This window comes from Helianthus annuus, chromosome 13 (assembly GCF_002127325.2).
Source record: "Helianthus annuus cultivar XRQ/B chromosome 13, HanXRQr2.0-SUNRISE, whole genome shotgun sequence".
Classification (NCBI taxonomy): Eukaryota; Viridiplantae; Streptophyta; class Magnoliopsida; order Asterales; family Asteraceae; genus Helianthus; species Helianthus annuus.
In genome coordinates this window covers 9,214,771-9,230,333 of record NC_035445.2, presented here as the reverse complement: position 1 = coordinate 9,230,333, position 15,563 = coordinate 9,214,771, and the positions used below count along the sequence as shown (strand labels likewise).

General features: G+C 34.4%; 1 long non-coding RNA gene across 1 annotated transcript; it reads right to left on the bottom strand.

Annotated features, from left to right (window-relative positions):
- Positions 1 to 2,183: 2,183 nt before the first annotated feature.
- Positions 2,184 to 14,181, bottom strand: LOC110902540. The gene is made up of 3 exons (XR_002571193.2): positions 14,048 to 14,181; positions 2,872 to 2,929; positions 2,184 to 2,389 (listed from the first exon to the last, which is right to left on the bottom strand). It is a non-coding gene; the product is annotated as an uncharacterized LOC110902540 (long non-coding RNA).
- Between the last annotated feature and the right edge of the window lie 1,382 nt (positions 14,182 to 15,563).

Here is a 15,563-nt window from a genome sequence, read left to right as displayed (position 1 = left end):
AAATATTTTTGGATTTTTCAAAAAAAATTATGCTAAAACACACTAAAATCTTTTTGGATTTTTGAATATAATGAAATGCAGTAAAGAAATATTTACAGACACTATTTTTGTGAGTTTGTGTAAGAGGATCATATCAGTTTATGAGACAAATCACCAACACCATTAAGCTTCATTTCATTTTAAGTTCTAAACAATTCACTTGGATTGTCAGTATACTGGTCCACTTAAATTTTCACACAAAGTTCAATTGTTCCAAGATACGAAATTAATGTCTTAAGCACTTAAACTTATTCGCGTGTCCCACTACTTGAATCTCCCGTATCCAGATCCCAATATTCAGTCTTACAGGTGAGTATACCACAGATGATATCTGTAAGGGGTTATATGCGAAACCGTGAGAGCTCAGGTCAGAACTTCCGTTCAGCAGAGAGATGGCGGTTCGACTTTAGGTGTGTCCCCTTCAGAGGATCTTTTGTTACAACAACAATGACTATCAATTTTATTGTTTCATCAATTTGCTGAGGGCGATGTTGTATTACAAGCATTTGTAGAAAGTATTATACAAGGACTAGGTCAGAATTTCCATTCAGCAGAAGTCCCGGGATAATACCCCAGATATCACTGAGCATAAAGACCTAGTAACTCAGAAAGAGGGACCTTTCAAACAAGATTTCGAGAGTTACCCATATATCCAAGAAGTTGTTCCCCACGATATAAGCAAGTTTGAAATTTAGGTTTATATCTCGTCACAATTTGCTAAATGTGCAAAAACCTACTGGCATATCATCAGTGAGATTGTTTATACATTTTATCTTTCCATTTCTTTAGCATGTTGTGACAGTCCACTGATGTACTATCATTTCCTCTTTTATACAACAAAACTCATTTTTGATTTTATCATGTTTTTGGCTTTTTTCAAATTTTCTAATGTTTTTGGATTTTCTGAATTTTTTACTCCCTGTAAAATGCAAACACATTTAAAGAGAATTTGAAAACAAACTAATCTATGACCCACTTAAAAAATTTTTGAAAAAAAAACAAACTATACAGAAAAATGACAACTGATATCGAATTACTTCAATTCGCCATCCACTTAGCATAAACAATCAGAACTCCCCCTTTCAACAAACTATTTTCTGGTTATGATTTCAAAACACTTAAGTTTGTTTTAATCAAAATGATTTTTCCGGAAAATAAGTTTGTTTTTATCACTTGTAGGTTAGATTCATCATCTTGTTCAATTTTAACCACTTGTATGAAATCAAGTACAACTTATGGTCCCTGATTTACCATTTGCAAGTATGCATCATCAAACCTCTGTATCACTTGTAAAACTTATCATTTTTTACCATATGTAGGAATAACACATCTACACAAACCATTTTACCAATCAAGATGCCGATTCCTACTTCACACTTACCAATCTGGAAGCTCCTGCAATTCCTGCATAACCTGTAAAATATAAAATTTTAAATTCTTTCATACAAACAAATTTTTAAGAAAGATGCCGATTGCTGATCCACGATTACAAACTTGGGATCTCCGACAAGTCAGGTTTTTTTCAATGAAAGAAAATGTCTACCCAAGCCTGACCAGCCTTGGGTGAAATCAACTCATCAGCAGTTGGGGTTTAAGTTGCTTTCTTTGTAGCATAAAAGTCCTTTACCCCTTTAACCTTCCTATCGATCATATTTCCAAAAATTTTCTTTACATTACCATTAAAAGCCTTCTCAACATCAAATTCATCCTTTTCAGAATAAAATTGATTAGAGATCTCAACTTTTCCAACTTTTGATTTAAAATTTTCAGTTCTCAATGGTGGAAAGTTCTCATCATCCATTGAAGGAACTGAGTTTTCACTCTTTTTAACAACATGTGGCTCCTCTGATTTTGTGGAATCAGATTCATCGCCAGATTTTACTTCAGATTTCTTAACAACCCACTTTTGGTTGTCAAGCTTCAAACTTCTTCTGTAAAACCTCGTTGATCATTCACCAACTTCATATGTTGAATTTTTAAACACTTTAAATTTCTCAGTTGGTGGTTCGGTTTTATCAACAACAACTTCTTTCAGTTTTCCAGAAACTCCCTGCTGTCACACCCCGATTTTCGGTTTATGCGGAAGCGTATGGCGAGGTGTGACGAGAGCGGCAATCGTTACAATCAATCGAGTAAACAACATATTTGAAACATAAAAGATGTTCATCCATACATTTGATTCAAAACCATAATTTACATTACATACGTCTTGTTTGAAACTTGAAACAACAACAACTTTAACTACATTATTCAAAGTTCAAAACATAACACTAAAAACGGATGACATCACAAAAGCTTGCGTTCTTGATAACCACTTGAACATATTTTTCCATAGCCGTCCACTAATCTCCTGTAATACATGTTAATTTTGAAAACGTCAACAAAAGTTGAGTGAATTCATGTTATTTTGTTTTCGCATCAAATGAGTCTCCAAAACATTTGAAGTAATAAAATTCGTTTTTGTATAGTATGATAAAAAAAAATTGTATGATCATTAGTGTGTTGCAAGGACACTAATATGTATGCCGAATAGGAGGCAACCAAACCTTGACAATTTATCGTGTGTGTCAACGACACTAGTTTGGACACAAAGGCACTCTTGACGATCGTGGTTATCGTTGTCGTTAAGAGTGGGGCTTGCCAAAACCCAAATAGATCTATCCGTTTGTTCCTCGGTACTTGTTTATTCATTAATGGCCCCTTTATTTTAACACCTATCCGCATGTGATCAAAATAGTTTCATTGTATTATCATACTATTTGTAACATGTATACATCCCCGAAAGTTTAAAACTATAAACATTCAAAGTAAAAGGGGAAAACATGAACTCACAGATTTGCGTTCCGTGCAAATCTCTATTCGATTCCTTGTTCGCGGTTCGTTTCTCGACCTACAAGTGTTCTAATTTAGTTAGACACTTAGGTTTGTTTTTGTGTATGGTACAAATATTCTATCTTGTATTTTGTTTTTGTGTTTTCATATATATATAACTTCCTTGTATATACACATTTATTTTATTTTATTTGTGTTTGAATGGGCTTAATTTATGTTTTAGAATTTAAGTCCATTTTGGGTATTTGGTGCTTATGGGCCTAGCCCAAATAACTTTGTTTAAAAATATGGGTCAAGCCCAAATTAATTTATAGGAGTGGGCCTTAGCCCAAAACATTTTATAAAGGTAGGCCTAGCCCAATTTAGTTTATAGTTGTGGACTTAGCCCAAATAACTTGTGTAAGAATGTGCCTAGCTCAAATTGTTTTCTAAAATATATCTAGTCCATAATAATTTGTAAATATTGGGTTTTTAGCCCAAGTATTTTGTAAAGTGGGCTTTAGCCCAATTTTGACTAAAAATACATTTTAGTCCAGTGTTTTGTAAAAGTGGGCCTAGCCCAAATTTTGTTTATGAGAAATGGGCATTAGCCCAATTTTAATTTATGGACCACTTTTTAAACTACATAATTCTTGGGCTAGTAAATAAAATAAAAAAAAATAATAATAATAGTAATACTTGTATTTTTATAAAAATCTAATTTTTATAAAAATTGTTACTTATGCCATAGTTGAACATTTTAGTGCATAAACTTGTGTGACGGTTCGTATTTTATTCTAGTCATTTACTACTTGTCGGTTTTATTTATTCGTATCATTTATCCCGTTTGTGTTGTCCGTCACGTTTTACCATTTGCTTTGTTTGTGCCATTTTTGTTTGTCCAAAAGTCCATATAGTCCAATAGTGTCCGAATTTGTCCATTTGTGTTTTCGTGTCCAAGGATGGACATTTTATTTCGTTTTCAAGTTTATATATATATTTTGTAATTTTTATGGATGTGTAACAAGTTTGCATTTGTTCCTACTAGAACTAACATATGATGTACACATCAAAATATATAAACTTATGATACTTGATGAATACTTTTGTAAGTACACATTTTATCCAAAAATATAAACTTGTCATTTTTATTTAGAAATCTTTTTATAAAACATGGATTTATGACTTTGTCCAAAATTTGTTTAACCATGTTTAAAGACTCCAAATAATTGTTTTAGTAACAAACTTCTTTGTTTAACAACTTTTAACACATCACAAAATTTATAAAAATTTTGCCATAGTTTTGTTTGAAATATGGATTTTCCCCAAGTTTATACAAAACTTGTTTTCAAATTATTTCAATACAAAACATCATCAAGTATCAATATCTATCAAAATTTGTCAACAAAAGTAGCATGAACATGATATTGTTCTTATCTTTCCCAAAAAGGAAACTTTATTCCTTATTTTTGCCAAAAAATTGTAGAAAGAGATTTTATGAAAAACTCTTGTTTTAGATGTCTTACAAAGTCATTTGAAGCATAAACACGTATTCAAAATGTTTACTACTAACATATTTCTTGCTTTTGATTCTTTCCAGAAATGGAAACTTTATTCAATAAATTTTTCAAAAATTTATTTTCTTGTTTTTAAATGGTTTTTCACATTTTACTAGCATGCATGTTCATCAAAAACTCATGTTCATCACTTTGTTGATGAATCTTGGTTGATCCTACATGCATGTATGTAGATCATATTTTTGAGTAAGAATAACCAAGATTCAAGTTTATTAGCCTAGATTTCTCCAAGTTCATCTCTTAATCATAGAAAAATCATGTTTAAAAATAATGATTTTTAGTTGTTTCTTGTTATTTTTCAAGTGGGTTTATGATGAACTTGTAAAAGAAATCAAAAATAAAAGTGAAGCTAGTACGATGTTCTTACAAATTTTGCAAGGAAACAAAGATGATGATAAGAAATCTTGATGGTTTTAGGCTTTAAGTTCCACCAAAAGAGCTCCAACTAGCTTTTCTAAACACCCTAGTAGTTTGATTCATCCATGGACCTCCATACTTGCAATAATCTCTAGTGTTTGAATTTTGAAAATGTGAAGATGGTGGTGTGCTTGGTTCAAACGATTTTAGAGAGAGAGAGAGTATAGGAAGTTGTAATGTTTGATGGGTTTGGGAAAAATGAATGTAAAGGTAGAGTGTAAAAAAAGATTTTCTTGGATACACTAATAGGAATGGGATCAAATACAAACACTTAAGTTTGTAAGAACCATAAGAACCAATACATAATTGACAAGTGTCCATCAATAAAAAATTAGTTTAGGGGTAATTTAGACTTTTTGACCATATTTATTTATAACTAATTAAAAATAATTACAAAAAATATAATCAGCACAACACTATATAATTAGCACAACATCATTAATCGTTCTTCATTATCAGCACATCGTCCTCGAATCGTTCTCCATTATCAACATAAACGACATTAGCACAACATCTTCAATCGTTCTCCATTATCAGCACACCAGATGTGCTGATTATATCTACTTTGGTGTTTGTTTGTATTATTTTGTAAGTAACACATAATCAGCACCTTATTAGCACAAATATAAAAAACCTCTTGTTAACTTTTTTTAAAAAACACTTTTATAAATACAAAAAGGTATAGCAATATGGTACTCATATTAAAGATAAAAAATACTTGATTTTATGGTATATATTTTTAAAAAAAATAATGAAGTATATAAAAGTTATTTTAGTTTAAAAAACCTTGGTGGAATTTGTATTTAATAGAAAATGGTCAAATGACTAGCAATTTTACAAAATTACCCCTAATTTGTTAGTAGTAATTTTTAATTATAAGAGTTTTATTTATAATCAATATCAACCCTTGATTTAAATTAACAATGGTTCAGATCTGTTCTTACGGTTCTTATAACTAGCACTGTTTGTACAGGATCTCAACCCTACACTAATAATAACCTCCTTGTTCCAACACACCACTTTTGAGATGAGTGGGCTTAGGTGGGGGTCCCACATCAACGAAAATCAGCCAAAAGGGAAGAATTTTTGCTTTATTTTTTTTATTAAAATCTTGTTTAATTTATAATCTTTAAGCATTTTTAGAACTTTGACATTTTTTATAAAAATATCTACAAGGTTTTAAGCTCTAATATTTGAATGTAGTGTGACACTAGGTAAAATTAGTTCACCAAAATTTTTAGTTTGTAATTCGGGTGAAAAAGTCGGTTCGGGTCCTGTACCGGCTTAAATACTGACACCGTGTTTTGTTTAGATAAATACATAACAAAAGTTATTTTTGCACATGTTTTATTATCCAAATAATTAATCCAACTTTTTAGACTAAAAATTTTATTATTTTTGGCACGGTTCCGGTACCGGCTTTACTGACTGGCAGTTTACTGAACTAGCCGTACAGCTTAACGCAATAAGATTCGATTGCGGATTTTGTGTCGTTTTTAATACCCATTATATTATTTATGTCAAATAATATTTATTTTTGGGTTTTCGGACAGTTACTGTTTTGCTCTGCGGAATGCTGTACACTTCCGCATGATTGCTGTATTTTTCTGCGGACTTGGACAATTTGGTTTTTAATTGCAATTTTGTAAATAATAAGGCACATATTATTTTTGGACAAAGCTTTTTATAGAATATTTGTGTAGACATATCCGTATGTCTTGTTTTTATCGTGTCAGACTGTACCGCGACTAGTACTGACAAGTATTGTTTAATCGCGTTCCTATTGTTAGTCTAGGATATTGTTTCCAATCGCAACGGATTTATTATCATAATTTACTATGATTTTTGTAATTCCTAGACTCTCAAGACTTTAATTAATTAAAATCAAGTCGTATACGCGAAAATAAAAATTTAAATAGTTGTTCAGGTTGTACGGAATTACCGGAATTTTGCCGATTATCACATTCTCCCCCTGTTAAAGAAAATTTCGTCCCGAAATTTTAGGTTGCGTTACTCTTCGTTGGGACTTTCTTAAACAAATGAGGGTACTTCTTTTTGAATTTGTCTTCTCGTTCCCATGTGAACTCGAGTCCTCGTTTCGAGTTCCATCGGACTTTGAATAGTTTGATACGACTTCTCCTCGTTTTGTAAATCTTTGAAACCAGAACCTCAACAGGTTCTTCGATGAAATGGAGTTTGTCGTCTACATGGATTTCGTACAGGGGAATAATAAGTGATTCATCCGAAAGACACTTTTTTTTTTAAATTCGACACATGAAAAGTGTCATGAACGTTACCGAGTGATTCAGGCAGCTTTAACTTGTAGGCGACATTTTCAATCTTTTCCAAGATCTCATAAGGTCCTATGTATCTCGGGCTAAGCTTCCCTTGCTTACCGAAACTAGCTACGCCTTTCTATGGCGAGACTTTTAACAACACCTTGTCTCCAACTTCAAAAGACAACGGTTTGCGACGTCTATCCGCATAGCTTTTCTGTCTGTCTCGAGCCGCCTTGATATGGTCTCGAATCTTGAATATTTTATCGGTAGTTTCTTGAACTAACTCAGGACCTAACATTTGTTTGTCGCCTAATTCTGCCCAGCATAGCGGAGATCGACACTTACGGCCATATAATGCTTCGAATGGTGCGGCTTTAATACTCGTGTGATAACTGTTATTGTATGAGAACTCCACTAGAGGCAAGTGAGTATCCCAATTTACACCTAAGTCCATCACACAAGCACGCAACATGTCTTCTAGAGTTTGAATTGTGCGTTCACTTTGGCCGTCTGTTTGGGGATGAAAGGCCGTGCTCAAATTTAATTAGGATCCAAAGGCCTTTTGAAAAGACTGCCAAATCCTTGATATAAAACGACCATCTCGGTCAGAGATTATCGACAAAGGTACACCATGTCTTGCTACAATTTCTCTGAGATAGATTTTAGCTAACTTCTCAGTACTATCTTTTTCACGGATAGGCAAGAAGTGAGCTGACTTGGTTAATCGGTCGACGATTACCCAAATCATGTCGTGACCAAGAGAAGTCCTGGGTAATTTAGTCACGAAATCCATAGAAATATGTTGCCATTTCCAATTAGGGATTTTGGGTTGTTGTAGCAATCCAGAAGGTTTTTGGTACTCGGCCTTAACTTTAGCACATGTTAGACATTTTCCAACATATGTCGCAATATCACCTTTGATATTAGGCCACCAATAAAATTCCTTGAGATCGTGATACATCTTATCTGTTCCAGGATGTATCGAATATTTGGATTTATGAGCCTCGTCAAGTATTAGGCCTCGAAGACCACCAAAATGAGGAATCCATATTCTATTCATAAAATATAAGGCTCCGTTCTCTTTCGACTCTAATTGTTCTTCCATACCTCTAAGCATTTCTGCTTTGATATTTTCTGGTTTTAATGCTTCTTGCTGAGCATCAAGAATTCGAGAGGTAAGGTCGTTATGAATTGTTAGCCTTAAAGATCGCACACGCAAAGGTTTAACTCGTTCTTTTCGACTTAGAGCATCCGCAACAACGTTCGCTTTGCCCGGATGATATTTGATCTCACAATCGTAGTCATTCAACAATTCGACCATCGTCTTTGGCGCATATTTAACTCTTTCTGGTTAAATATATGTTGAAGACTCTTGTGATCCGTGAATATCGTGCATTTAGTACCATAAAGATAATGACGCCAAATTTTTAGTGCAAATACCACTGCACCTAACTCTAGGTCATGTGTGGTATAGTTCCTTTCGTGAATCTTTAATTAGCATGATGCATATGCAATAACTTTCTCCCTTTGCATCAACATGCATCCTAACCCTTGCCGTGAGGCGTCACAATAGACTACGAAATCATTTGTACCATCTGGGAGTGACAGAATTGGAGCATTACAGAGTTTGTCTTTAAGCAGTTGAAAAGCTGCTTCTTGTTTCTCTCCCCATTCAAATTTCTTACCCTTTTGAGTGAGAGAAGTGAGGGATTGTGCAATCTTTGAAAAGTTCTCAATGAACCTTCGATAATAACCGGCCAATCCTAGTAATTGACGTATTTCAGTCGGTGTCTTTGTACTCCAATTCTTTATGGCCTCAATTTTTGATGGATCAACATGTATGCCTTTCTCATTAACTACGTGTCCGAGAAATTGAACTTCGCGAAGCCAAAATTCGCATTTGGAAAATTTCGCATACAATTTTTCCTTTTTCAACAACTCAAGAATAATTCTAAGATGGTACTCGTGTTCACTCTTGTTTCGTGAATATATCAATATATCATCGATAAACACTATCACGAATTTGTCAAGGTAAGGCTTGCACACGCGGTTCATTAAGTCCATGAACACCCCTGGTGCATTTGTTAAGCCAAAAGGCATAACAAGGAACTCGTAATGTCCGTAGCGAGTTCAGAATGCCATTTTTGGAACACTTTCTTCTTGAACTCTGAGTTGATGGTATCCTAATCTCAAATCGATCTTCGAATAATAGCTCGATCCTTGAAGTTGATCGAATAGATCGTCAATCCTCGGTAATGGATACCGATTCTTGATTGTGAGTTTATTCAACTCCCGATAGTCTATGCACATCCTAAAACTTCCATCCTTCTTCTTCACGAACAGCACTGGAGCTCCCCAAGGTGAGTGGCTTGGTCTGATGAAACCCTTATCGAACAACTCTTGAAGTTGTGTGGATAATTCTTGCATTTCCGAAGGAGCTAATCGGTATGGAGACTTTGCCACAGGTGCGGCACCTAGAACTAAGTCTATTCGAAATTCTACTTGTCGTTGTGGAGGTATTCCCGGCAAGTCTTCTGGTAAGACTTCAGGGAATTCCTTCACAACAGGGATTGCCTTAATTTTTAGCTCCTTGGCCTTCTTGTCAACAATGTGCGCTAAAAATGCTATACATCCTTTTCGTAGGCACTTTCGGGTTTTCATACAGGAAATGATTCGTAACGGCATTTCATTTTTTCTCACCGTGAACAAGAAGTGTTTCGTTATTAGAAAGGGGAATTCGAATGATCTTGTCGTAACATACGACTTCAGCTTGGTTGGTAGATAACCAATCCATTCCAACTACAATATCAAAACTACCTAGTTGAATGGGCATTAGGTCAATTTTGAATTTTCGTCCTCCTAACTCTAAGGAGCATCCTTTAATAATGTTATTGGATTCAATCACCTTTCCATTCGCTAATTCGATAGTGAATGGAACATCTAGTTTAGTTGAATTTAGTCCAAGCATATCTTTAAATTCTAAAGATATAAAACTAAAATCTGCACCGGTATCAAATAAAATAGAAGCGAAATGATCGTTGACAGGAAACGTACCGGTGATTACGTTGGGATCCTGTCGCGCTTCTTTGGCTCCAACCACAAAGGCTCGTCCGCAGCCTTTGATTTCTTTTGGACAGTCTTTCTTGAAGTGTCCCATATCACCGCAATTGAAACAGCCTTGGTTTTGTCCTCGTTCATTATCGTTTCTGTTGCCTCCTTCTTTCTTAACTACCTTGTTGTTACCTCAACATTTTTCTGTGCGGTGACCCATTTTCCCGCATTTATCACACTTGGTGGCTTGGCTTCCACCATAGTGGTGATAACCACACTGTTTACACTTAGGTGCATTTCCATTATATTTCTTACCACTCGTTTTCATTGTGACAACGAATACCTTGGTTTTTCTTACCTGTAGGGGTTTTCTTATGTTTGTTGTTCGACATAGAACCTTTCTTGAAATATGAATATTTTCTCTTATTGTTACTCAAATTAGACTCCACATGCGTCTCCTTTTTCACCGCACCTTTATTCAGTTTTCCCATCCTTACTACATCCTCGTAAGACTTAAGGCAAGAGTTATAGCCTGAGCAATTCTCAACATGGTTCCTCCAGTTCCGCCATTGTTTGCAGTATGGTTTGCTTCATGTTGTACGATTGCTTCCGCAACTCACTGGTTCAGTAGAGCATCAAGCTCAGCTCGTGTCATAGGTAAGGGTTCCGTTTGGGCTTAAAAAGTGTTACTTCGTTCTGGTGCCATGATCTTTATATATATATATATATAAAATATATATCGAAGAGATTAGACATGAACGAAAATAAAAACATATCGTCACGTACTATGATCATAAGGTCAAGATAGATCATAATGATACTTATGCAAATCTTTCGCACCATATTCATCACATCCTTGCAGGATGTAAAATAAATTACAACAGTGTGTCAATAAGAAAATACCAACTTATATATGCCATGTCACCTTTTTACAATTATTTTTGTGAAGAAAACAAAAATAATCTCGGAGTTACATCACTTCGGTCGATACAAGACATATAGTAATATATAAAATAAGGTGAAGTCTTTTCTTCACATTGTTCCTAATTGATATTAAGTCTCCAAATCTTCAACAGTCTTTAGTCTTTCACAAAATCAGGTATACTTCCCAAAAGTTAGTAATTGAACATAACTATCGTGGTGTGGGATATGTAAGTGAAGACTTAGAAATTAGACCGTGAAGGCACGTAACCTCCTCCTCAAGACCAAAAATGTGCCTAATGGTGGCAGTCGAGTGGTTCTCAAGGGTATGAATGTGTTCCTCAAATGATAGAGGCGCTTTGTGGAATGTAGAGTGTGGAGGTACTGATAGGGGAAAAATGATAGTAATGGGCCATTCCGGGGGAGGTCGAGTAGCAGAAATCTGAGTCTTAAGATCATGGACTCGTCGAAAGGGAAAACTAAGATGAATCTTGGAAGATAAAACTCATAGTTTATAATAATAAGTGGAAAATGGCATGGAAGATAAGGATTAGATGGGCTCCTGTCCGGTAGTGGAGGTTGAGAATGTGCATCGGAATAGTAAGGTGGAGAGTCGTGGGTGAGAGGATGTATGTGTTGTCCATATGCCTTAGCAGAACAACCATCTGTTTAGGAGGGGAAAACCAAGCAGTTACCTCTATCCTTACAGTATGTATTCCATACTCTATGGACCTTGGTCGTCCAAAGTAAGGAAAGTCCTTCGTCGCATTAACTCATGTGACGAATACATTGGTATTGTTTGAGCTCAACGAATTCCAACAAAGTTGTTATGATTTCTATAGATGTCGAATGGAATATGGTTAGAGACTTGTGCCATGGCTCGTGCCATATTACCCTTTGAGACAAAACAAATGTCAAATAATGGATTTTATCGCAATAACTCCAATAAATATGATAAGGTGTTATAGGCACCGTGAGATTAACCCAAATGTTGGAGTTTTAGAATGTTTGAGGGAAATCCTTCCTGGATGGTTTTCCTAATCTGTTTGCTTAGATGACTTGTCTCAACTGACTTGTGATATAGATCGGATGCTAGGCACGAAATCAATACGTGTAGTTTTTAATCTGTTGTGGGGAATCATAGTAATCACCTTAGTTAGCGTTCTAAGAAATGGAAAAATTGAATTCTTAAGTAACAACTCAAGAATTTTGAATAGGTAGTGATCATTAGTCTGACCCGCAGGGCCCACTAGGATTCCCATCCACTGCAAGTTATTATTACGTGGGCCCCCGTAATAATAAATTGCCTTGTATGGTCACCCTAGCGTTCCCTCGTTCAAAACAGACGATCAGTCGGAGAGGGGGACATGATTGTCTAATTACCTTTAACATAGAATGGACCTTCATGATGGTCCACGCGTTAATACTTGTAGCCATTGCTCGCGGAATGGCACGAAGTTAAGAAATAGAAGTAAGAGGATTCATAACAATAATGGCTGAATGGTTACCTTCAAGATGAGTGTTTCATCTTCCTTGTCTTGACAAGAATGTCACCAATCATGATTTATATGAACCATAGGGACCTCGTTCCTACTAATAGAGTATTCATCCAAGGCAACCACCTCCACCTAATTGTCATCTTCGAGGTCAGGCATTTTCCGTATCTGAGGGAAAACAACCATCTTTTATGGAATGTCGAGCTCAGGGTTTCACTTAGGGACTACGCCCTACCATGAGCTCATCAACAGATGCGAGGTCAATACGCTTGTTATGAGAGTCCAGAATAATAATAGAATTTGAATACTAAGATATCATGGTCGTGGCAAAATAATCCGTACAACATACACATGTGAACAACTTATAAATAATCGATTTTTGGACAATTGTACTTTTGTTTTCATCATTGTTTATATCGTATATCGTTTCCAGTTCGACTTATTGTTATCGTGTCTAAACCCCATAGACTTGTACCAAATAAACTAGTCTTTTGGTATCATCGTTTCGAACTATCATTTAATACTATCACATAGTATCCTTGCATTATCGTTTTGTATTAGTGGACGCTTTGTAAAAATATAATATAGAACGCTTGTTGTAAAGAACTTCGTTTGGAAATTGTAGACTAGACTCAAAAAGAATCTTAGTTCACTACAATTGATGCTCTGATACCAGGTCTGTCACACCCCGATTTTCGGTTTATGCGGAAGCGTATGGCGAGGTGTGACGAGAGCGGCAATCGTTACAATCAATCGAGTAAACAACATATTTGAAACATAAAAGATGTTCATCCATACATTTGATTCAAAACCATAATTTACATTACATACGTCTTGTTTGAAACTTGAAACAACAACAACTTTAACTACATTATTCAAAGTTCAAAACATAACACTAAAAACGGATGACATCACAAAAGCTTGCGTTCTTGATAACCACTTGAACATATTTTTCCATAGCCGTCCACTAATCTCCTGTAATACATGTTAATTTTGAAAACTTCAACAAAAGTTGAGTGAATTCATGTTATTTTGTTTTCGCATCAAATGAGTCTCCAAAACATTTGAAGTAATAAAATTCGTTTTTGTATAGTATGATAAAAAAAATTGTATGATCATTAGTGTGTTGCAAGGACACTAATATGTATGCCGAATAGGAGGCAACCAAACCTTGACAATTTATCGTGTGTGTCAACGACACTAGTTTGGACACAAAGGCACTCTTGACGATCGTGGTTATCGTTGTCGTTAAGAGTGGGGCTTGCCAAAACCCAAATAGATCTATCCGTTTGTTCCTCGGTACTTGTTTATTCATTAATGGCCCCTTTATTTTAACACCTATCCGCATGTGATCAAAATAGTTTCATTGTATTATCATACTATTTGTAACATGTATACATCCCCGAAAGTTTAAAACTATAAACATTCAAAGTAAAAGGGGAAAACATGAACTCACAGATTTGCGTTCCGTGCAAATCTCTATTCGATTCCTTGTTCGCGGTTCGTTTCTCGACCTACAAGTGTTCTAATTTAGTTAGACACTTAGGTTTGTTTTTGTGTATGGTACAAATATTCTATCTTGTATTTTGTTTTTGTGTTTTCATATATATATAACTTCCTTGTATATACACATTTATTTTATTTTATTTGTGTTTGAATGGGCTTAATTTATGTTTTAGAATTTAAGTCCATTTTGGGTATTTGGTGCTTATGGGCCTAGCCCAAATAACTTTGTTTAAAAATATGGGTCAAGCCCAAATTAATTTATAGGAGTGGGCCTTAGCCCAAAACATTTTATAAAGGTAGGCCTAGCCCAATTTAGTTTATAGTTGTGGACTTAGCCCAAATAACTTGTGTAAGAATGTGCCTAGCTCAAATTGTTTTCTAAAATATATCTAGTCCATAATAATTTGTAAATATTGGGTTTTTAGCCCAAGTATTTTGTAAAGTGGGCTTTAGCCCAATTTTGACTAAAAATACATTTTAGTCCAGTGTTTTGTAAAAGTGGGCCTAGCCCAAATTTTGTTTATGAGAAATGGGCATTAGCCCAATTTTAATTTATGGACCACTTTTTAAACTACATAATTCTTGGGCTAGTAAATAAAATAAAAAAAATAATAATAATAATAGTAATACTTGTATTTTTATAAAAATCTAATTTTTAAAAAAATTGTTACTTATGCCATAGTTGAACATTTTAGTGCATAAACTTGTGTGACGGTTCGTATTTTATTCTAGTCATTTACTACTTGTCGGTTTTATTTATTCGTATCATTTATCCCGTTTGTGTTGTCCGTCACGTTTTACCATTTGCTTTGTTTGTGCCATTTTTGTTTGTCCAAAAGTCCATATAGTCCAATAGTGTCCGAATTTGTCCATTTGTGTTTTCGTGTCCAAGGATGGACATTTTATTTCGTTTTCAAGTTTATATATATATTTTGTAATTTTTATGGATGTGTAACAATTTTGCATTTGTTCCTACTAGAACTAACATATGATGTACACATCAAAATATATAAACTTATGATACTTGATGAATACTTTTGTAAGTACACATTTTATCCAAAAATATATACTTGTCATTTTTATTTAGAAATCTTTTTATAAGACATGGATTTATGACTTTGTCCAAAATTTGTTTAACCATGTTTAAAGACTCCAAATAATTGTTTTAGTAACAAACTTCTTTGTTTAACAACTTTTAACACATCACAAAATTTATAAAAATTTTGCCGTAGTTTTGTTTGAAATATGGATTTTCCCCAAGTTTATACAAAACTTGTTTTCAAATTATTTCAATACAAAACATCATCAAGTATCAATATCTATCAAAATTTGTCAACAAAAGTAGCATGAACATGATATTGTTCTTATCTTTCCCAAAAAGGAAACTTTATTCCTTATTTTTGCCAAAAAATTGTAGAAAGAGATTTTATGAAAAACTCTTGTTTTAGATGTCTTACAAAAGCATT